A 16391-nucleotide genomic window follows, 5' to 3' on the forward strand; every position below is an offset into this window, starting at 1 on the left:
AACTAGCTGTAGAGCTACATTCACTAGTGACTGTAGAATTACTAACTGGTATACTTTTCTGCTTGGAGTACCCAACTCGGCTGTTCGATACAGTAATTCTTGACTCATTACAAAGTTACTAATGGGTGCTGGTGGCTTCACAGTAAGAATAAGATCTTCCTGGAGCAGGAATCGAATCACACCAGACCACATGAGATCTGTTCTTTGGGCGTTCTTGACATCCTCGGCAGTAAATGGAGGATCTGTAGTAACTACACTAACGTGTCGCGATAAAGCATCTGTGACTACATTTGACTTGCCAGGTAAATGTTCAAAAGTGGGATTGAACTCTTGGATAGTCAAGGTCCATCTGGCTAACCTTCCAGTAGGTTGTTTGTTCTGGAATAAAGGTATCAGTGGTGCACGGTCTGTCAAGACATGAACAGGGTACTGGTAAATAATGTCTCAGAAGTGCTTTAAAGACCATACTATTGCTAAAGCTTCTTGCTCCGTTACTGTATAATTATGTTCAGCCTTCGTAAGGACTCTACTAGCAAATGCAACTGCGTTGTACTTGCCATCAGTCTTCTGAGCTAGTACGGCACCTATGCCAATTGAACTAGCATCAGTTGTTAGATAGAAGGGCTTAGAAAAATCCAGAAATTTCAAAATGGGAGTGGACGTTAGCTTTTCTTTTAGTGTCTGGAATGCTCTTTCTTGACGGAAGGTCCAAACAAAAGGAGCATCTTTCTTAAGCAATTAAGTTAGAGGAGCTGCTAGACCCACAAAGGATCTTACAGCATCAGCAGTTTTGGGGGATGGAAAATTTAGTACTGCCAATACTTTACTTTGATCAGTCGTAACTCCTCTATGAGTGACTACGTGACCAAGAAACTTAATTTCTGATCTGAAAAATTGACATTTAGGTAGTTTGATCTTTAAATTGGCTTCTTCAAGCTTACCAAGTATTATATCAAGTCTTTTCAGATGTGTATCCACGTCTTCAGACATGACAATTACGTCATCTAAGTACACCATAAGTGCTTTACCTATAAGACCTCTAAAGATATTGGTCATGAGTCTAGAGAATGTGTTAGGAGAGGATCGTAATCCAAAAGCCATTCGAAGAAAGCGATAATGACCTGTGGGAGTGGAGAATGCTGTTAACTCTTGGCTGTCCTCGTGAAGAGGGACTTGCCAAAACCCTTGTAACAAGTCCAGGGTCGAGAAGACTTTGTTATCTCCGATGCTGCGTAAAAGATCACCAAGTACAGGAAGTGGGAAGCGATCTGGAATAGTTTTCGCATTTAACTTCCTAAAGTCAATCACCAGGCGCCAAGTACCGTCCTTCTTAGGCACTAGGATCAAGGGTGTATTCCAGGGTGAATTACTAGGTGCAATGACTCCATCATCGAGCATTTGATTGATCAATTCTTCTGCGACAGCAACTTGGGAATGAGGCATTCTGTACGCAGGTATATATATAGGTCTAGTACCAGGTTCAAGTGGAATACAATGGAACAATAAGTTCATTATACCCATCTTCTCACCTGGTAAGGCAATGGCTTTACGACGTTTGTTTAACAGAGTCAACAAACACTTGACTTCATCTGGGAAGTCAGTGGGAGCTAAGTCTTTTTCCTCAACTGGTGGAATGGATTGATCCAGTGGAGTGGATGAGGTCTCCCCTGTTGAAATAGCACCAACCCCCTGGTCAGGTGGCACGTCATCCTGTACTTGAACAGGGTAAGGATAGTGAACTAGGTCAACGAGATTGGTATTTGCTTTGAGACGAACACTGTGACCCAAAGTGTTAGCAAGGAATAAATGGATCTTACTGTCTCTTACAACATGTAAGGAAGGTTCAACAAATAAACTCTTGACCTTGCAGGAATCACTGTCAACTAGGATGTTATCACCATCTGGAACATTAGGAACAACAACAGACACTCTAGTGAGAGCACTAGCCGCAACAGAGACGTCTTTCTGCAGATGGCATGTGACATCAACAAGAGATGGCATTACTAGTTTCAAGTAATCGTTTTCCGACAAGGCATCCCCTGTGGAGAAACTACTACTTGGACTAGCAGACATTGCAGGGATAGGCTGAGCACTCAAGGCAGTCTGTGTCCTCGGACACTTGAGGCAATACACTATCTTGCATATCTGAAGGTGTAGGTGGAACACAGATGGGAGTGACAGAGTTACTAGTGCCTGACCGCTTGGGTACACTACTGGAAAATGCATTGGCTTGTAAGGACTTAATCCGTACATCGTACTCGGCGGCAGTATGGCAGATTTCTGATCCAAGCTGGTAACCCCAAAATGGAATGATCAAGTCGTCAATTTGGGCATGCCATCGGTAAGGGTCAACCACAATGCGTAGGTCTCTCACAGAAACAAATCCCAGTAGAAGGTCACCAGGGAAAGTAATCTGGTCGACAACAAGAAAAGAAGCAGTAAAGTCTCTACCTTGGATAGAAAAGGTGAGTGAAGTCTGACCTCAGACACGCAGAAGGGAACCAGCTACTCCACTAAGGGAGGTTACAGTAATTGGTTCAACGAGGAGGACACGTCGTAACTGCTTCTCTTTAAACAAGCTAGACCTGATGATATTAACTTGCACACCAGAGTCCATGAACACATGAACAGGCACATTATGGATAGAAGCTTGTACTAAAGGACCTATCATTTCATTTGGAGTTATGTGCAAACAGAAGGGTGGGTTGTCATTGGAGAAGGCATGTTCCACTTCATCCCCAAATTCCTCTACGTCAGGAAGTGTGAAGCAACATCAACAGCGGGATTGTCATTCTCAAGACTGGCTAAGGCTTCTTAGGAATTTTGAACTGGGATGGTGTACTCATTATCACCTACTGTCACGACTGGACGAGTAGACTGGGGTGCTCGGATTCCCCCGAATTGGGAAAATGAGGCTGGTTCTGGTTGTTCTGAGAACCCTGATCTCTATTTTCTCTCCTGGCTCTGCGGTTGGAACGGCCATGGAAAGATCTAGAATACTGGAGGTTATAGAGAGCATTACACTCGGATGTATCATGACCATGTATTCTGTGATAAGTACAATAAGGCAATTCAGACTGGTACTTACCAGCATTATGATGCCTCTTAGAGCGACTATCCAGGCAATTTACAGTGATGTGGTAAAGAATGAGGTTGATGGTAGTGAAGAGTAGAGGAGACCGGTTGCTGACTGCGTTCCTTGCTCCTCTGCACACATGATCGTAGAATTTTGCACTTAAATCGACAATGGACCCACACAGGAGGCTTTTAACGATGGCGCCAATGAAGAAAGAACACACTCTAGCTCTTGACCCCCTATGTGGTCCTTAAAATATGGTGCTAGAACCCATAATAAGAATACAAAAACAGTGGTAGTGAGTGAGTGGCTGAGTGAGGCGGCTGAGGCCGGGCGGTGGTGAAACACCGTGTGGTGACTGGGCCTATGGGATGAATGGCGTAAGCCTCACTGGGGACACCCTCACTGGCGCAAAATTATTCTAAGCCGGGCCAACTTAAAGCAAACCCACGAAATACCACAATACCACAGGGATGAAAAAGCACTCAGAATGGCTTGGAACTTGAAGCACAAGGCGATGAAAACTGTACCCACGTGGTTTGCTTGAGTACTGGGTTAAGACACTTGGGTTAGTTGCTGGCTGGCTTAGCTTAACCCTTCACACAGAATGGCTTGATAACTTCTAACGATGAGCACAGCAGGGGTGGAAAGCTGGCTTGGCAAGCAAGGCTGGATGGTATAAGGCTAGGCTGACTGACTCCCTCACCACAGACTGATATGCTGTTTGGCTTACTTTGCAAACTCAGGTCAACCCCTCGGGAGTGATGCAAATAAGCAGATAAACACTAATACAGAGACTGACCAGTGAATAATGTAGAGGCTGGTAGACGCTTGCGGTAACTGGCTGGCTAGGTCGAGCGTTACCCGTCTCGGCAGGCCCAGTGTCACAGGATGGCGACCGGCTCAGTAGAAATTTATCTCCAGAAATTTAAGACACTTGGGTTAGTTGCTGGCTGGCTTAGCTTAACCCTTCACACAGAATGGCTTGATAACTTCTAATGATGAGCACAGCAGGGGTGGAAAGCTGGCTTGGCAAGCAAGGCTGGATGGTATAAGGCTAGGCTGACTGACTCCCTCACCACAGACTGATATGCTGTTTGGCTTACTTTGCAAACTCGGGTCAACCCCTCGGGAGTGATGCAAATAAGCAGATAAACACTAATACAGAGACTGACCAGTGAATAATGTAGAGGCTGGTAGACGCTTGCGGTAACTGGCTGGCTAGGGTGAGCGTTGCCCTTCTCGGCAGGCCCAGCGTCACAGGATGGCGACCGGCTCAGTAGAAATTTATCTCCAGAAATCGCTGTAATCGTCAGAATTACAGGCCCTCTGCTGGCACTAATTTGTCGTGGGGGTTCGGAAGGAGATATGATGGTTGAAGATAAACACTCTGGTTGGACGGTAACGCTATGTATTGTCAGACTGTGGTAAGGGATGGAGCCCAGGCCTGCCATATTACTGCCCTGCTCTAGATCTAAGCATGGAGTGAGAACGAGGCAGAGCGTCTCACTCATGCTGTATCCTGTGACGTCATAGTCACTAGGCTTAGGGATCTTCTATATAAACACATGAAGCTATACAACACATGTAAAGGAGGATCAGCAACTATGCTGACACACACACACACACACATGCATGCACACACATGCACACACACACACACACACACACACACACATGCACACACACACATGCACACACACACACACACACACACACACACAGTAGAGCTACAAGTGGAGGGAGAAGCAGGAAGGCCAGGACGAATGAAGCCAAACTTAAAGAAAGGGGACTACACAGGAGTGAGGAACTTTCTGAACAGGGTTCAGTGGGACAGAGGACTGGCAGGGAAGCCAGTTAATGAGATGATGGAATATGTAGCAACAAAATGCAAGGAGGCTGAGGAGAGGTTTTTACCCAAGGGTAACAGGAATAATGAAAAAGCCAGGATGAGCCCATGGTTTACCCAAAGGTGCAGGGAGGCAAAAACCAAGTGTGCTAGGGAATGGAAGAAATATAGAAGGCAAAGGACCCAGGAGAATAAGGAGAGCAGTCGTAGAGCCAGAAACGAATATGCACAGATAAGAAGGGAGGCCCAAAGACAATATGAAAACGACATAGCAGCAAAAGCCAAATCTGACCCGAAACTGTTGTACAGCCACATCAGGAGGAAAACAACAGTCAAGGACCAGGTAATCAGGCTAAGGAAGGAAGGAGGAGAGACAACAAGAAATGACCATGAAGTATGTGAGGAACTCAACAAGAGATTCAAAGAAGTGTTCACAGAGGAGACAGAAGGGGCTCCAGAAAGACGGAGAGGTGGGGCACACCACCATGTGCTGGACACAGTGCACACAACCGAGGAAGAAGTGAAGAGGCTTCTGAGTGAGCTAGATACCTCAAAGGCAATGGGGACAGATAACATCTCCCTATGGGTATTGAGAGAGGGAGCAGAGGCGCTATGTGTACCCCTAACAACAATATTCAATACATCTATCGAAACAGGGAGATTGCCTGAGGCATGGAAGACAGCAAATGTAGTCCCAATCTTTAAAAAAGGAGACAGACATGAAGCATTAAACTACAGACCAGTGTCACTGACATGTATAGTATGCAAAATCATGGAGAAGATTATCAGGAGAAGAGTGGTGGAACACCTAGAAAGGAACGATCTCATCAACAGAAGCCAACATGGTTTCAGGGACGGGAAATCCTGTATCACAAACCTACTGGAGTTCTATGACATGGTGACAGCAGTAAGACAAGAGAGAGAGGGGTGGGTGGATTGCATTTTCTTGGACTGCAAGAAGGCGTTTGACACAGTTCCACACAAGAGATTGGTGCAAAAACTGGAGGACCAAGCAGGGATAACCGGGAAGGCACTACAATGGATCAGGGAATACTTGTCAGGAAGACAGCAGCGAGTCATGGTACGTGGCGAGGTGTCAGAGTGGGCACCTGTGACCAGCGGGGTCCCACAGGGGTCAGTCCTAGGACCAGTGCTGTTTCTGGTATTTGTGAACGACATGACAGAAGGAATAGACTCTGAGGTGTCCCTGTTTGCAGATGACGTGAAGTTGATGAGAATAATTCACTCGATCGAAGACCAGGCAGAACTACAAAGGGATCTGGACAGGCTGCAGACCTGGTCCAGCAATTGGCTCCTGGAGTTCAATCCCACCAAGTGCAAAGTCATGAAGATTGGGGAAGGGCAAAGAAGACCGCAGATGGAGTACAGTCTAGGGGGCCAGAGACTACAAACCTCACTCAAGGAAAAAGATCTTGGGGTGAGTATAACACCAGGCACATCTTCTGAAGCGCACATCAACCAAATAACTGCTGCAGCATATGGGCGCCTAGCAAACCTCAGAACAGCATTCCGACATCTTAATAAGGAATCATTCAGGACCCTGTACACCGTGAACGTTAGGCCCATATTGGAGTATGCGGCACCAGTTTGGAACCCATACCTAGCCAAGCACGTAAAGAAACTAGAGAAAGTGCAAAGGTTTGCAACAAGACTAGTCCCAGAGCTAAGAGGTATGTCCTACGAGGAGAGGTTAAGGGAAATAAACCTGACGACACTGGAGGACAGGAGAGATAGGGGGGACATGATAACGACATACAAAATACTGAGAGGAATTGACAAGGTGGACGAAGACAGGATGTTCCAGAGATTGGACACAGTAACAAGGGAACACAGTTGGAAGTTGAAGACACAGATGAATCACAGGGATGTTAGGAAGTATTTCTTCGGCCACAGAGTAGTCAGTAAGTGGAATAGTTTGGGAAGCGATGTAGTGGAGGCAGGATCCATACACAGCTTTAAGCAGAGGTATGATAAAGCTCACGGCTCAGGGAGAGTGACCTAGTAGCGATCAGTGAAGAGGCGGGGCCAGGAGCTCGGACTCGACCCCCGCAACCTCAACTAGGTGAGTACACACACACACACACACACACACACACACACAAATACACACACACACAAACACACACACTCACACACTCACACACACACACACACACACACACACACACACACACACACACACACACACACACACACACACACACACACACACACACACACACGCACACGCACACACGCACACACACACACAAACACACACACGCACACTCACACACACACACTCACACACACACACACACACACACACACACACACACACACACACACACACACACACACACACACACACACACACACACGCACACACGCACACACACACAGGAGGGTCAGGGGACACATGATAACGACATATAAAATACTGCGCGGAATAGACAAGGTGGACAAAGACGGGATGTTCCAGAGAAGGGACACAGACACAAGAGGTCACAATTGGAAGTTGAAGACTCAGATGAATCAAAGGGATGTTAGGAAGTATTTCTTCAATCATAGAGTAGTCAGACCGTGGAATAGCCTAGAAAGTGACGTAGTGGAGGCGGGAACCATACATAGTTTTAAGGCGAGGTATGATAAAGCTCATGGGGCAGGGAGAGAGAGGACCTAGTAGCAATCAGCGAAGAGGCGGGGCCAGGAGCTATGAATCGACCCCTGCAACCACAAATAGGTGAGTACACACACACGCACACACGCGCACACGCACACGCACACACACGCACACGCACATACACACACACACACACACACACACACACACACACACACACACACACACACACACGGGGCCAGGAGCTAGGACTCGACCCCTGCAACCACAAATAGGTGAGTACACACAGGAGGGTAACAGGAATAATGAAAAAGCCAGGACGAGCCCATGGTTCACTCTAAGGTGCAGGGAGGCAAAAACCAAGTGTGCTAGGGAGTGGGAGAAATATAGAAGGCAAAGGACGCAGGAGAATAAGGAGAGCAGTCTTAGAGCCAGAAATGAATATGCACAGATAAGAAGGGAGGCCCAAATACAATATGAAAACGACATAGCAGCGAAAGCCAAATCTGACCCGAAGCTGTTATACAGCCACATCAGGAGGAAAACAACAATCAAGGACCAGGTAATCAGGCTAAGGAAGGAAGGAGGAGAGACAACATGAAATGACCGTGAAGTATGTGAGGAACTCAACAAGAGATTCAAAGAAGTGTTCACAGAGGAGACAGAAGGGGCTCCAGAGAGACGGAGAGGTGGGGCACACCACCAAGTGCTGGACACAGTACATACAACCGAGGAAGAAGTGAAGAGGCTTCTGAGTGAGCTAGATACCTCTAGGGCAATGAGGCCGGATAACATCTCTCCATGGGTCCTGAGAGAGGGAGCAGAGGCGCTATGTGTACCCCTAGCAACAATATTCAGTATATCTACGAAACAGGGAGATTGCCTGAGGCATGAAAGACAGCAAATGTAGTCCCAATCTTTTAAAAAGGAGACAGACATGAAGCACTAAACTACAGACCAGTGTCACTGACATGTATAGTATGCAAAGTCATGGAGAAGATTATCAGGAGAAGAGTGGTGGAACACCCAGAAAGGAATGATCTCATCAACAACAGCCAACATGGTTTCAGGGACGGGAAATCCTGTGTCACAAACCTCCTGGAGTTCTATGACTTGGTGACAGCAGTAAGACAAGAGAGAGATGGATTGCATTTTCTTGGACTGCAAGAAGGCGTTTGAAACAGTTGCACACAAGAGATTAGTGCAAAAACTGGAGGACCAAGCAGGGATAACAGGGAAGGCACTACAATGGATCAGGGAATACTTGTCAGGAAGACAGCAGCGAGTCATGGTACGTGGCGAGGTGTCAGAGTGGGCACCTGTGACCAGCGGGGTCCCACAAGGGTCAGTCCTAGAACCAGTGCTATTTCTGGTATTTGTGAACGACGTGACGGAAGGAATAGACTCCGAAGTGTCCCTGTTTGCAGATGACGTGAAGTTGATGAGAAGAATTCATTCGATCGAAGACCAGGCAGAACTACAAAGGGATCTGGACAGGCTACAGACCTGGTCCAGCAATTGGCTCCTGGAGTTCAACCCCACCAAGTGCAAAGTCATGAAGATTGGGGAAGGGCAAAGAAAACCGCAGACGGAGTACAGTCTAGGGGGGCCAGAGACTACAAACCTCGCTCAAGAAAAAAGATCTTGGGGTGAGTATAACACCAGGCACATCTCCTGAACCGTACATCAACCAAATAACTGCTGCAGCATATGGGCGCCTAGCAAATCTCAGAACAGCATTCAGACATCTTAATAAGGAATCGTTCAGGACCCTGTACACCATGTACGTTAGGCCCATATTGGAGTATGCGGCACCAGTTTGGAACGCACACCTAGCCAAGCATGTAAAGAAACTAGAGAAAGTGCAAAGGTTTGCAACAAGACTAGTCCCAGAGCTAAGAGGTATGTCCTACGAGGAGAGGTTAAGGGAAATCAGCCTGACGACACTGGAGGACAAGAGAGATAGGGGGGACATGATAACGACATTCAAAATACTGAGAGGAATTGACAAGGTGGACAAAGACAGGATGTTCCAGAGATTGGACACAGTAACAAAGGGACACAGTTGGAAGTTGAAGACACAGATGAATCACAGGGATGTTAGGAAGTATTTCTTTAGCCACAGAGTAGTCAGGAAGTGGAATAGTTTGGGAAGCGATGTAGTGGAGGCAGGATCCATACATAGCTTTAAGCAGAGGTACGATAAAGCTCACGGTTCAGGGAGAGTGACCTTGTAGCGACCAGTGAAGAGGCGGGGCCAGGAGCTTGGACTCGACCCCTGCAACTTCAACTAGGTGAGAACTTGGTGAGTACACACACACACACACACACACACACACACACACACACACACACACACACACACACTCACACACACACACACACACACACACACACACACACACACACACACACACACACACACACACACATGGATTTCCCTGGAGCATGTGGACGAGCATCTTTGGGAGTGTGAGATGGGGTGCTGCTGGCAGTGGATTAGGGTGTCATCATGTCTTTGCAAGTGAGAGGGTTGCCATTCGAATTGTTCTCTGCCTCTCACACACACACACAAAACGAGTCCTTGGTTTACCCGAAGGTGTAGGGAGGCAAAAACTAAGTGCAAGAGAGAATGGAAAAGGTACAGGAGGCATAGGACCCAGGAAAACAAGGAGATTAGTAGAAGAGCCAGAAACGAGTATGCACAGATAAGGAGGGAGGCCCAGCGACAGTATGAAAACGACATAGCATAGAAAGTCAAATCTGACCCGAAACTGCTGTATAGTCACATTAGGAGGAAGACAACAGTCAAAGACCAGGTGATAAGGCTGAGGAAAGAAGGTGGAGAACTCACAAGAAATGATCAAGAGGTATGTGAGGAGCTCAACACGAGATTTAAGGAAGTATTTACATTAGAGACAGGAAGGACTCTGGGGGGACAGACCAGATGGGGACACCAGCAAGGAATACACCAACAAGTGTTGGACGACATACATACAGATGAGGAGGAGGTGAAGAAACTGCTAAGGGACATCGATACCTCAAAGGCAATGGGACCAGACAACATCTCCCCGTGGGTCCTTAGAGAGGGAGCAGATATGTTGTGCGAGCCACTTACCACAATCTTCAACACATCCCTGGAAACTGGGCAACTACCTGAGGTATGGAAGACGGCAAATGTAGTTCCCATTTTTAAAAAAGGAGACAGAAAAGAGGCACTAAACTATAGACCTGTGTCATTGACGTGTATAGTATGCAAAATTATGGAGAAGATTATCAGGAGGAGAGTGGTGGAGCACCTGGAACGGAACAGGAGTATAAATGCCAACCAGCACGGATTCACGGAAGGCAAATCCTGTGTCACAAACCTTTTGGAGTTTTATGATAAAATAACAGAAGTAAGACAAGAGAGAGAGGGGTGGGTTGATTGCATCTTCTTGGACTGCAAGAAGGCCTTTGACACAGTTCCTCACAAGAGATTAGTGCAGAAGCTAGAGCATCAGGCGCATATAACAGGAAGGGCACTGCAATGGATCAGAGAATACCTGACAGGGAGGCAACAACGAGTCATGGTACGTAATGATGTATCACAGTGGGCACCTGTGACGAGCGGGGTCCCACAGGGGTCGGTCCTAGGACCAGTGCTATTTTTGGTATATGTGAACGACATGACGGAAGGGTTAGACTCAGAAGTGTCCCTGTTTGCAGATGATGTGAAGTTAATGAGGAGAATTAAATCTGATGAGGACCAGGCAGGACTTCAAAGAGACCTGGACAGACTGGACACCTGGTCCAGCAAATGGCTTCTCGAATTTAATCCTGCCAAATGCAAAGTCATGAAGATGGGGGAGGGGCACAGAAGACCACAGACAGAGTATAGGCTAGGTGGCCAAAGACTGCAAACCTCACTCAAGGAGAAAGATCTTGGGGTGAGTATAACACCGAGCATGTCTCCGGAAGCACACATCAATCAGATAACTGCTGCAGCATATGGGCGCCTGGCAAACCTGAGAACAGCATTCCGATACCTTAGTAAGGAATCATTCAAGACACTGTACACCGTGTATGTCAGGCCCATACTGGAGTATGCAGCACCTGTTTGGAACCCGCACTTGATAAAGCACGTCAAGAAACTAGAGAAAGTACAAAGGTTTGCGACAAGGTTAGTTCCAGAGCTAAGGGGAATGTCCTATGGGGAAAGATTAAGGGAAATCGGCCTGACCACACTGGAGGACAGGAGGGTCAGGGGAGACATGATAACGACATATAAAATACTGCGTGGAATAGACAAGGTGGACAAAGACAGGATGTTCCAGGGAGGGGACACAGAAACAAGAGGCCACAATTGGAAGTTGAAGACACAAATGAGTCAGAGAGATAGTAGGAAGTATTTCTTCAGTCATAGAGTTGTAAGGCAGTGGAATAGCCTAGAAAATGACGTAGTGGAGGCAGGAACCATACACAGTTTTAAGACAAGGTTTGATAAAGCTCATGGAGCGGGGAGAGAGAGGGCCTAGTAGCAACCGGTGAAGAGGCGGGGCCAGGAGCTAGGACTCGACCCCTGCAACCACAAATAGGTGAGTACACACACACACACACACACACACACAAACGCACACACACACCACGCACACGCACACGCACACGCACACGCACACGCACACGCACACACACACACACACACACACACACACACACACACACACACACACACACACACACACACACACACACACACACACACACACACACACACACACACACACACACACACACACACACACACACACACACTTGAAGTAAGGAAAATGGACAACGAGGAGATAGAACATTCAACTTCACACCAGACTGCCTAGTATGGGCTAACAGGCCTGCTGCAGTGTTCCTCCTTTCTTATGTTCTTATATAACTTAGCCGTTTGCTTTACTAGGATCAATTTTTATATCAGCCAGAACTTCCCTCAATTTCTGGTGAAACAGACTTTCTTCCTTATGGAAAGAGGTTGAAGGTCCACTGTTGTCTTTTACACCTCAAGTTACACAAGGGATGATTCTTCTCATTGATACAAGACTCGCCGATCCATTATGATCTTCAGCAGGAACATATCAACGGCTGGTGGCTGCTGCAGGAACTTTTTGACAGGTAACCCCTTAGGAAAGTGAGATCACTACAGCTGAGGTAAAGTTTGATGTTATCTGGACAGGTTAGGTCCAGTTAAATGTATTTGCAAATCATCTGTGCTTAACTTAATTAGTGTCACCAACCTTGCATTTACAACCGGAAGGGCGTCTCACTGTCTTGGTAGTTTACTTAGCTGTTTGGCCTTCATAACTATTCACGAACAATAACACACTATTCTTGGCTTCCTGAGCTCCATCATAACAACTCTTAAAACATATTTGAACTCTGCTTCAACCATTTGCTCATCCAGATCATTCCACTTACGAGCCATCAACAGCCTGACGAACTTTCTGAGCTCAGCTGATTCAGTCGCGTATTTGTATCTTACCAATGCTCAATTTATCCCTGTCTCCTCTTTTTAAATAATCCCTCTCAGTCTGCCCTATCAGGTTTTCTGAATATTATGTAAGTCATTATCAGGTTTCCGATGGTTCTAATTGTAAGTGGAAAGAGGGAATAGATTATATGAGTTATGGAGAGCCACTGAGGAAAAAAAAGAATACTATGCATACTCTGTGTTCTCCTTTGCCCTTCCCCGATCTTCATGACTTTGCACTTGGTGGGGTTGAAATCCAGAATCCAGTTGCTGGACCAGGCCTGCAGCCTGTCCAGATCTCTTCACATTGTCTCCAGAGACACTTCTGAGTCTATTCCTTCCCTCATGTCATTCAAATATGCCAAAAGCAGCACCCGTCCTAGGAATGACCCCTGTGGAACCCCACACGTCACAGGCGTCCACTCTGACACCTCATCAAATACCATGACTCACTGATGCCTTCCTGTCAGTTATTCTCTGATCCACTGCAGTGCCTTTCCTGTTATACCTGCCCAAGAAAACGAATCTGGGGATGTTCATTGAACCTTGCCATATATTTAAAGCTTTTACTCTTTACATAAATTCCTTGCTTTGCTTCACCGTCAAGAACATATACTTGCTATCAGCGACAGTAGTTGTATAAGTAAAAGAGCAGAAGTAAACAGCAAGTACAGAATGTTCAAAATATAAATATAACTGACCAATCAATTTAGCCGAACATTTCTCTCCATGAACAAGAAGAGCTTTTCTGAAAATTATCTACCTCTTTTTCAAAGAGATATGTAGACCTAAAGGAACAATGAACATAATTTACCAATAGAGATAAATTTTCTCACCAGTCGAGCCCAACGTCCACGCTTCTACGACGAACACGGTAAACAGGAGATACCGAAGATACATAGTTACCACTCTTTTAGTCCACTTTCCACCTACTTGCTGTAGTTAATGCATTCAACCACACTTCTTGTATAACAAGCAATAAGTTATATGTTTTGTGACTCGTCGTTGTCGTGTACATGCGCAGAGGTTCACAAAACTAGGAGCTGCTGGAGTAATTCTGAAACAGAGGACTTGTACATCAGGGATATCCTTCGCATTATGCTCGCCACGTGAGAAATCCAAGTTCCTTGCAAAGACAACAGACAAGTGAGTCGTTCTCCCTGTCAGCAGCCCTTCTTCTCTAGTGTGTTCAGGTCAAGCTGGTCAGCTAAACACTGGACGTCAACACAAGGTAGTAATCGATTACATAACGACTTGTGTTGACAGTGCAACACATTAAAAAACCACGCCCTGCCATTTATCGTGGTAGCCCTCCCCGCCCAGGGCTTTCATGGTAATTATGTAATTATTGGTAGGTCAGTAATCTTACTGCAGTGTTAATGCTCTTACATCCTGCACCTCGCCGTGTTCCCTTTATATACTCTCATCAATGTGAACGTATTGTTTGTTATGGAATGGTAATGCTAGTGGAGAGGGATACGTAGCTATAATAAATGTGTCATTAAAGCTCCTGGAAAGTGAATCGTACCCATAATTATTGTGCCATTATTTACTTTTCATTACTTTTACCTAACAAATTGTCGGTAATTTTGCAAATGTTTATGTAGAGTCCTCATGTTTACCAAAATAAGGTCAAGCAGGTTGTTCCATTGGTTGATTCTGTTACAATTCTAAATTCCCAGTCAAGGAGTTCCGGTCAATGTGTCTCTGAAATTAAAATCCTCAAAATAACTGTACTTCATAATCTTGTCGTGGAGCCTTAACTAAATCGTGCCAAATAAGTCGTTCTTGGTCGCCTTCCAAGTCCGGGGGAAAGGGGTCTGTATAACACACCTAAATTTAACTTTTCCCGTCCTAAAATTAATACCTATCTGGAGTCTATCTGGAGGGAGGTCCGGGGATCATCACCCCCGCGGCCCGGTCCATAACCAGGCCACCTAGACGGATTCTGCATCTGTTGCTGCAGTCGTTACTTCTTTTTTTATGCAGAAATTCAAGTTTCCTTTAACACATAGTACCACCTTCCCGGCTTCCATTTCCATTTTTTTTCTACAAACGTTGAACAATTTGAAACAGGAGATGGTATGGGAATAACGAGAAGTTGATGATGGAAAAGATGCAAAAGCGGTAACTGACTTGAAAAGAAAAAGCCTCTGTTGTGCATATGAAACGTTGAGAAAGTTTCTAATTACTGGTGTTGGGTCGTTATCATCTACAACGTGGAACAACCTAACCTCCTGAATATAGCTCTGGACAGGCACGTCCAGACTCTTCAAGAAAATCACTTCTCAGCTACTGCAACAACCTCAGTGTCTCTTGCACGTGCAACAAGTCTATTCTTCAATGTTCTTTCTAGCATTGTTAAGAAAGTTTTTTTTTTCCTGTATCCTTTCCTTGTTTATCTTTACCTCTACTCTGTTTCTGTTATTATCATTACTCAGTATTTCCGATTTTTTTTTGTTCATCATTTGATAACAACTGAGTTTTACTGTGTTCTCTTGGTAATCGTTATTTCTAAAATTAATTGTACCAAGTAGACTTCTATAATTCGTATGGGTTACGTTCTGGGATATCGCGACTTATGATGTAAAGAACATGTGGGAAAAATAAGGTTGTGTTCTTGAAACTTAAAAAAAAAAAAAATCCGAAATACTTTTAATTCAATAATTTAAAAAAAAATCTTACCTAAGACTGCAGACGATGTATCCCCGTACAATACCTATACTGTAGTGAAGTTTAAACAGTGAAAAACAAGAAGAGAATACAAGTAGCTAAAAGATAAATAATTATGTAAAATACTGACATGCCTTAATATCTGGTTATTGGTGCATAATATTCTTATATTGAGTGGAGATGGGCGGCTGTAGCTCTGCTGGGCCGAAGTGGATTTTATGTTGGACAGTCCCATCCCTCACTTTACAACGACTTCTTCCACTGATAATAAAAGCGCTAAGTGGGGTAACTATTATTATTTTCTGCTCATTCTACATATTTAGTATCTTTTTGTCTTATCAAACTATAATGGCATCTTTGTCAGTATTGTCATCTTTTTACATTGATAGATTATATCCATTACACAAGCTCTTACCTTAATCTCATTGTCTCGAATTGAGCAAATAGTTGATTCTTTAATACCAAACTCACGTGCCGTCTCCCTGGCCCTTGCACTTCCCTTCAGCATATCTATCACTTGGGGTTTTGGCGAGGAAAGCAAAGTTTCATGCTTAATTTTTTGGCATTTTTAACATCAATAGTATTCCTTCTAGGTGCCATGTCAATATCCAGGGAATAATGATAAGATCGAAAATGGACTAATCAGGACCAGAGAGAGTATGATATGAGTCAT

This window comes from Cherax quadricarinatus, chromosome 9 (assembly GCF_038502225.1).
Source record: "Cherax quadricarinatus isolate ZL_2023a chromosome 9, ASM3850222v1, whole genome shotgun sequence".
Classification (NCBI taxonomy): Eukaryota; Metazoa; Arthropoda; class Malacostraca; order Decapoda; family Parastacidae; genus Cherax; species Cherax quadricarinatus.